Below are 7,500 nucleotides of genomic sequence, written 5' to 3'. Positions count from 1 at the left end.
AATTGACAGACAGGTAACCAAACAGAAATAAATAAATGAAAAATTATCTAAATGTAAAACAAAAGATTATAAATTACTAACAAATTAAATACAATATATAATAAATAAATTGACAAATCAAGTGAACTTACATTATAAAATAAATTGTCCAATAGCAACCAACAATTACCACCAAATATCCAGCGTTTATGAAAAAACTATTCCACTCTACACGTGCTAGAATCGACTCAAATCAATTACGTAATTGCAACCGTAAACAAAAACAAAAATAAATAAATAAATTTACTACTTCCCGCGTAACTAGAACAAAACTACGAAAAGATTTAAACAATAACTCTTTTTCCATGTAATTTCTCCCAACCCAAGGGAAAACTTGCAGCTTTGCTAACAGATCCACATATAACTCAGTTTCCCCTCGGAATAGCTGCGATGGTCTAGGAAAACGTTCCTCTCTGTGATTTAAGAAAACGTAATTTCGGGGAAACTTGGAAAGAATATGTTGGCCGCATACCGTAATTTGCAAGGGGATTCGTGTTTTACCATTTGCATAAACATTATGTAAATTAAATGCAACGGTATTTTTCACAGAATGAGAAACCATTATCAATTAATCTCATAAACTACGTTATCCATATCATAAAGTTACATGGTGAATGGCCTCTTCGAACCCATAAAATTAAATAATTGTATACACATTATGTCCAACCAATGTAATTCCCTGCCAATTACGCGTTTCCCATTGCACGACATAACTGCACGAATCCCAAGAGGCACGACAAGACACGTATCGCAATATCTTAGAACGCACATCCTTCCCGTGTCTTCCATGGTGAATAAAGAATAATATAAATTGAGACATAGTCACGCGTGTGTTATACGGCAGAGACATATGCAGATCACATACTCGAATTTACTTTCCCCTTCACCCTCTGTTTGAACAGACTATCCTGCCAATTCTTTTATCCGACCTCACTTCATACACACTTCCTTTATCAATTCCACCCCTTCCCCATGACGCCAAATCTTGCAGCATTTTGCGACACGAATCTTCAAATAAAGCATTTCATCGCCAAAGAAACTTCCTTCGTGCCAACCCACTTGCAAAAATCAGGTCCCTACTGAAAATGATCGCGCTTTATCCGTAGAATTTCGAAAGAGGGCCCACCAGATTCTAGCCACACGTATATTGAAGGAGAAAATTTGCCCCCTAAAGTGAAAACGAGTCATCTAGACTTGCAAAAAAGACCTAACACGAGAGATACGCGCTTGCAAAGACTACTGATCCCCCCCCCCCCCACCGCCCTGCCCCGCACCCGGCCTCCTTCGTACCGATGAAGCACAAACAAAGACCAAGGGAGGGACTACCGCGAAACACGACGCCCGTGCCGATGTCTCCTCCTCCATTATTAATCGTGCCATGCTACTAATCAGCTGACTGCCCTGTTCCCGCTCGCGTAATGGCTTCCCTCGCGTCCCGAGGAGGAGGTTACTGGACTCCTCACAAGAAGAACGATCGCTTCCGCAGCCCTCCCACTCATGATTTACAGCCGTTCTTGTTTGTCTTTCCTGACACACAATGCTTATTTGAAGAAGGATTATGGCACACGTTCGCTACCCCCCCGCCCCCCCCACAAACACAATGCTATTTAATCGTCTAGACATAATTTCCTTTGTTAACTACATAATTGAAAGGAAGGAGAAGGTAATGTTTCTGGACAGGCGTTCCAACAGGTACGTTAAGCGTTGAGTTCCTACAATTAACCGTTTTCGAAATTCCTGTCTCTGTTTGTCTGCCTGTGTGGGGGGGGGGGGGTGCGGCTAACAAGAGTCAAAGCCTTTTGTTCAAGCCATAAAAGGAGAAGAAATATAAAAGATTCAATTTTTCAGTACTTATTTTTAATGTCAATAAGTATAATTTCTTTTGTTTTTCAATTTCTATTTTGTACCAACCACTACTTGCAGCAATCAACTTGCAATCTACTTCTATCCAAATTAATCATCTTGATAAAACCAAACAAGGAAAAGATTACAGCTTCACAACATGCATGAATATTTCTTAGTACTAAGCAGTCTCAAAAATTCCAGAAAAGAAGTTTCTTTTAATTCGACATCAGTTCATCATAAAAACAATTATCACACTTTTCGCGATTAGAAAAAATACATATTTAGAACACCTGCAAGACTAGAAGTCGGTGGACTTTCTTTTTCTACTTCAAGAGAAATCATGCAAAAGAAAATAAAACGAGAAAAACAGCATTCTCCCTTTCCCTTTTCTGTTCAAAGCTTTCAAAGCAAGAATCGACTGAATTGGCCCTCTAATCTCGCGGCCATTCAAGTTAAATGAAGCCCATAACAAATAAAAATAATACTATTACTAATAATCATTATCATCATTTGCATCATTAGTATTAATACAATTACTAGTATAATCATCATTACTATCATTATTACTATTATCATCATTATTATTACTGTTATTATTACTACTATTATCATCATAATCATTATTATTACTGTTATCATTACTACTATTATCATCATAATCATTATTATTACTGTTATCATTATCACTATTATAGTTATTAATATCACTATCCTTGTTTTCATCATTGTTGCTGTTGTTATCACTACTGATTATCATTAACATGACACTATCTTCTTATGACTACGAGCACCACCACCATCACTACATTCCCCATAGAACTGCTAGTGATAAACGTCGGCGGTGTAATTACTGTTATGTTTGCCATTGCCACTCTATCACTATAATCATTAGTAAAATTATTACTAATATTCATAACCTCACTGTACCTCTTTTACCTATTCCCTTGATAACGTTATCCAAATTAACGGCAAATAAATCATCAACGGTGAACTTGACGAGCAAAAGACCTAATAAAAAGACAAAAAAGGGACAGAAAAAACAACTAAAAACAACAGAAGAAGAAGGAAAAACAGCTAAAATCAACAAATGAAGAAGGAAAAACAGATAAAAACAACAAAAAAAGAATGAAAAACACTTAAAAACAACAAAAGAAGAAGGAAACAGTCTAAAAAAACGATCGGATCAAACGCCTTAAAAACACCAACACGCACACATGCAAAACGTGACATGTAAATAATGCGACAATTAGACGCCGGGCGAGAGGAGGAAAAACTAGCCCGAGACAAGATCAAGGGAAAAAAATCCAACTTTTAATGAAGGTTTGCGGCTCAAAAGAGGATGGCGCTCTGGGGGAGAGAGGGAATGCAAACTGAAAGAAAAGGGGATGGAGGAAGAAGAAAGGATGAGAGAGAGAGAGAAAAAGAGAGAGAGAGAGAGGGGGAGAGGGAAGAGAGGGAGGAGAGGGGAGGGAGAGGGAGGGAGAGGAGGGAGAGGAGAGGGAGAGGGAGAGGGAGAGGGAGAGGGAGAGAGGGAGAGAGGGAGAGGGAGAGGGAGAGGTAGAGAAGGAGAGGGAGAGGGAGGGAGGGAGGGAGGAGGAGGGAGGGAGGGAGGGAGGGAGAGAGAGAGAGAGAGAGAGAGAGAGAGAGAGAGAGAGAGAGAGAGAGAGAGAGAGAGAGAGAGAGAGAGAGAGAAAGAGAGAGAGAGAGAGAGGGGAGGGGAGGGGGAGAGAGAGGGGGAGGGGAGAGGGGAGGGAGAGAGAGAGAGAGGGAGAGGGGAGGGAGAGAGAGAGAGAGAGAGAGAGAGAGAGAGAGAGAGAGAGAGAGAGAGAGAGAGAGAGAGAGAGAGAGAGAGAGAGAGAGAGAGAGGGAGAGAGAGAGAGAGAGAGAGAGAGAGAGAGAGAGAGAGAGAGAGAGAGAGAGAGAGAGAGAGAGGGAGAGAGAGGGAGAGGGAGAGGGAGAGAGGAGAGGGAGAGAGAGAGAGAGAGAGAAAGAGAAAGAGAAAGAGAGAAAGAGGGGGTGGAGGCCAGAACTGCCGACTCATCCCTTCCACCTGACAGACAACCTTCCAGCAGTGAAAAATGAAATGTCTGGCAATACCCGCTGGTGTCCACGGGGAGCCACACGCCCCGCCACAGCGGCACCGTATAGCACCGTGTGACACCGTGTGACACCGTGTGACACCTGCGACACACCAGGACACGCAAGACCTGATGTACGACGGCTGGGACTCAACAGGCCACAGGTTGTTAAGGTTCTGCAGGCAACATTGATCCTCGTATTGATTGCGAGCCATGGGCGGCCTCCTACTCCCTCACGCCCTCATTACCAACGGCGCTTAAAGCTGTCTTCGTACCTACGCCCCTGCACGCCCGCGATCACACCCGCGATCCCGGCCTGCCTGCTCCTGCTACTTGGTGCGCCCGCCGCCTGCGTCTTCGCCTTCCTCTCCGGCTCCGTCTCTCCTCCCCTTTCTCATCCGGCCTTGCCTCTTCCCCGTTCGCTTTATCGATTGTCTTACTCCCCGATCATTACTTGGCCTTCTCATCTACATATCTTCATCCACTTGTGCCCTTCCCCCCTTTCCGATGTTCATTAATCTACATAGTATCTGGAACATGAGCGAGATTGTTTTTTTTTTTCTTTAGTATATAGATCTGTCCTGTTCGGATCTTTTAAAAAGTATCCTTTCTCTCTTCTCTCTTCTCTTCTTTTCTCGTCTCCTCCTCCTCCCTCTCCCTCTCTTCCTTTTCCCTCTCCCTCCCCTCCTTCTCCCTCTCCCTTGTTGTTTCCTCACCATTTCGTCCCAGACACTCACCCTCCCTCTCCCTCTCCCTCTCTCCTTCTCTGCTGTTTCCTTCTCCCTTCGCACGGGGCACTTCTTTTACGACATCCCTCGCAACCTCCTGTGGCTAAATTCCTCTGCGCCCGCCATGACAGGCCGCCCACCGGTAACCCCCTCCCCCCTCCCCTCCCCCCCACCCCCGCCCCCTCCTGCTCCTCCTCTCCCGCCCGCGCCCCACTGGCCGCCCGGAGTCCCCGCTTGCTGAGAACTCTTTCCTGGGACAACGCACCCGCACCGCTTCCGAACCGCCCCTTCCCCCTTGGTGCAACCCAACTTTCCCCCCTCGACGTTTAGGAAGGGAGGGGGAAATATATAATACGTAAATTATCATGTATGCTTTGCAAAATCCTCTTATCCGGGACACACAAAAAAAAGTGAATACGAATGCGTGCACGAGAACATGAACGCAGAGGGGTGATCCTTCTCTTTTTTCTCTCTCTCTCTTCTTTTTCCTCTCCTCTCTTTCCTAACCCTTCTTCGTCTTCTCTCCTACCCCATCTCTTCCTCTACCTCTATTTCTATCCCTTTTTCTATCTTTATTTCTCCCTCTTCCTCTTCTTCCTCCTGCGCCTCATGGCCAGTACCCAACCGACCCTAAAAGCAGCCCGACGCAGTTCAGGGCCGAAGCTTTTATCCTTCTCTCCCGTTCGCGACCCTGCTCTCTTTCTACCCTCGTTGGGCTATTCTCTCTCTCTATCTCTCTCTCTCTCTCTCTCTCTCTCTCTCTCTCTCTCTCTCTCTCTCTCTCTCTCTCTCTCTCTCTCTCTCTCTCTCTCTCTCTCTCTCTCTCTACTTATCCCTTCTTGTCCTATTCCTTCGGTGCTTTCTCGTTCCCCATTTCGTCCACATTCCACCACAAACAGCAGTCCTGTTTTCAATACTATCTTCCATCTCTCTTATCTTCGACCGTGTTGTGTCCTTCCTTCATTCTTTCACTTTCATTTCCACTCTATTTTCGAATTCTCTTGCCGTTCAGAATCAAATCTTTCGGCCGCCGCGTGCCTCCTCTCGCTCGTCCGCCCAAGTCTCCATTGCAGCTGTCTCTGTCCAAGCCCGTCGCTCTACATCAGTATGCAAATATCCTTTCTTAATTATCTGTTTCGCATCAGTCTGCTCGCCCGCCTCCTACCCTCTCGGCCTACCTGCCTGCTTCCCTGCCTGCTGCCTGTCTGCTTAACCGACGGCTGCTTGTTCACCCGCCTGCCACTTTTCCTGCCGCTCTCTGTCTCTCTCTCTCTGGCAAAGTTCCCGCCCGTGTTTGCCCTCCTCTTCTCCCCGAAATTCCCCGCACCGAACTTTATTCCCCGCGTCCTCCCAGCCGCATGGCGCGTGCTCCCTTGCCCAGGATCCCCGCACGCCCCGCTCCTCCCGTTCGTGCAAACTCATTCGAAAATGGTTGATCTGCTTGCGGTGATTGCTGTCACGAACGGCGGAGAGAGGAATCATATCAATATCTATATATCTATCTATACATCGGAGTGTTCTCTCCCTCGGCAAACTCCTCCTTAAACTCTCTATTTCTACGTACCTCTACCATTCCTTGTTCCTTCTCTATTTACCCTATTTCACCCTCTTCCTCTCCGGCCCTCCCCATCCCTCATTTGACTACTTATCTCTTCTTTCTCATAACTTACTAGTCTTGTTCCACACTCAAATCTACCAACTCCCATGTCACGGGTACTTATCCCTCCCGTCATAAAACGAAGAGAAATTATTAATTACTCTAACCACACTTTCGCTTACCTCATTAACCCAGACCGTCACTCCTTCCTCCATCTATAATTTACAAGGCCGCATAAACCAATCGATCAACGTAAACAACAGACACCGACTATTTGTCTAACGGCCCTCACCAGGGTATCGATTCATTATCGATGATTGATAACAGCCTTAACGTGAAATTCATTGTCGAACGGCGGCCGTCGTCACCTTATCGGAAAATATAAAACGTGCAGTACACAATATCAAATATATCTTTAACTAACAATCAACAGCATAAAGAATGGTCAAAAGTCTACGGAACGGAGTAGCCGAGTTACACTACTCCTTGACACGAAAGTTTATTGCCCCTCAGTATAACGACCCCGCGCCATGCCATGTTTGTTATTTCTGTAAAGCAGGATATCATCTCATTTCGAAATGACGGCACGTAAACCGGGTGGCAGGGTTTATGCAACTGAAGGCCAAATGAACAACGAGAAAATACATACTCAAAATAGGTAACAGAAATGTCCTCACAATCGGCCACAAAGGTTACACAAACTACCAACCTTCCGGATAGAATAGAGTAGATAGAGTAATCAACACGACACCGTAAAAGAGGCAGACCTTCTATGACCCATTTACTTTGGGAAAGGAGCAGACCAGTACTGTAAGAAAAACAAGAAAAGCGGAGGGCGTGGACTCACCTTTCGACGTCGACGAGGAGAAGCGTTGCAAGGAGCCGTTGACTTGATTTCCTCTTCATGGTCTTCATTCTTCTTTCTTCTTGTCTTTCTTTCCTCTTTCTTCTTTCTTCTTATTCTTCTACCTTATACCCATAATACACTTGACCTGACCGCAGTACTGACAACTCATGTATAATACAACCATGGCATACAGATTATTCAATGGCATCTTTCTTATAAAGAAGTTCAGACCTATTTACCTCATGTACAGCATTAACCCTAAAATAATACACCCTATAATAAATATGTATGATGATTTCGTTCAACTGCTGCGTACATTTTCAAAGATCTAACCCTACCTAACAATTTAATCTCTCATTCTCTGTA

At 44.7% G+C, this 7,500-nt stretch overlaps 2 protein-coding genes across 6 annotated transcripts in view; both read right to left on the bottom strand.

The window, feature by feature from the left end:
* The window catches only part of LOC113819578 (neuronal calcium sensor 2), a 338,619-nt gene extending 331,283 nt beyond the window's left edge, over window positions 1-7,336 (bottom strand). The window contains exon 1 of the mRNA XM_070123469.1: window positions 7,135-7,336. The gene's annotated coding sequence lies outside the window, so the exon portion shown is untranslated. The remainder of the gene's footprint in view (window positions 1-7,134) is intronic.
* The window catches only part of Nca (neurocalcin homolog), a 626,340-nt gene that overhangs the window by 357,356 nt on the left and 261,484 nt on the right, over window positions 1-7,500 (bottom strand). The gene's annotated exons all lie outside the window — the stretch shown is intronic.

Source organism: Penaeus vannamei, chromosome 7 (assembly GCF_042767895.1).
Source record: "Penaeus vannamei isolate JL-2024 chromosome 7, ASM4276789v1, whole genome shotgun sequence".
NCBI classification, from domain to species: domain Eukaryota; kingdom Metazoa; phylum Arthropoda; class Malacostraca; order Decapoda; family Penaeidae; genus Penaeus; species Penaeus vannamei.
Note: the sequence above shows the minus strand (reverse complement) of the source record. Positions and strands in the feature narration are given on the sequence as shown.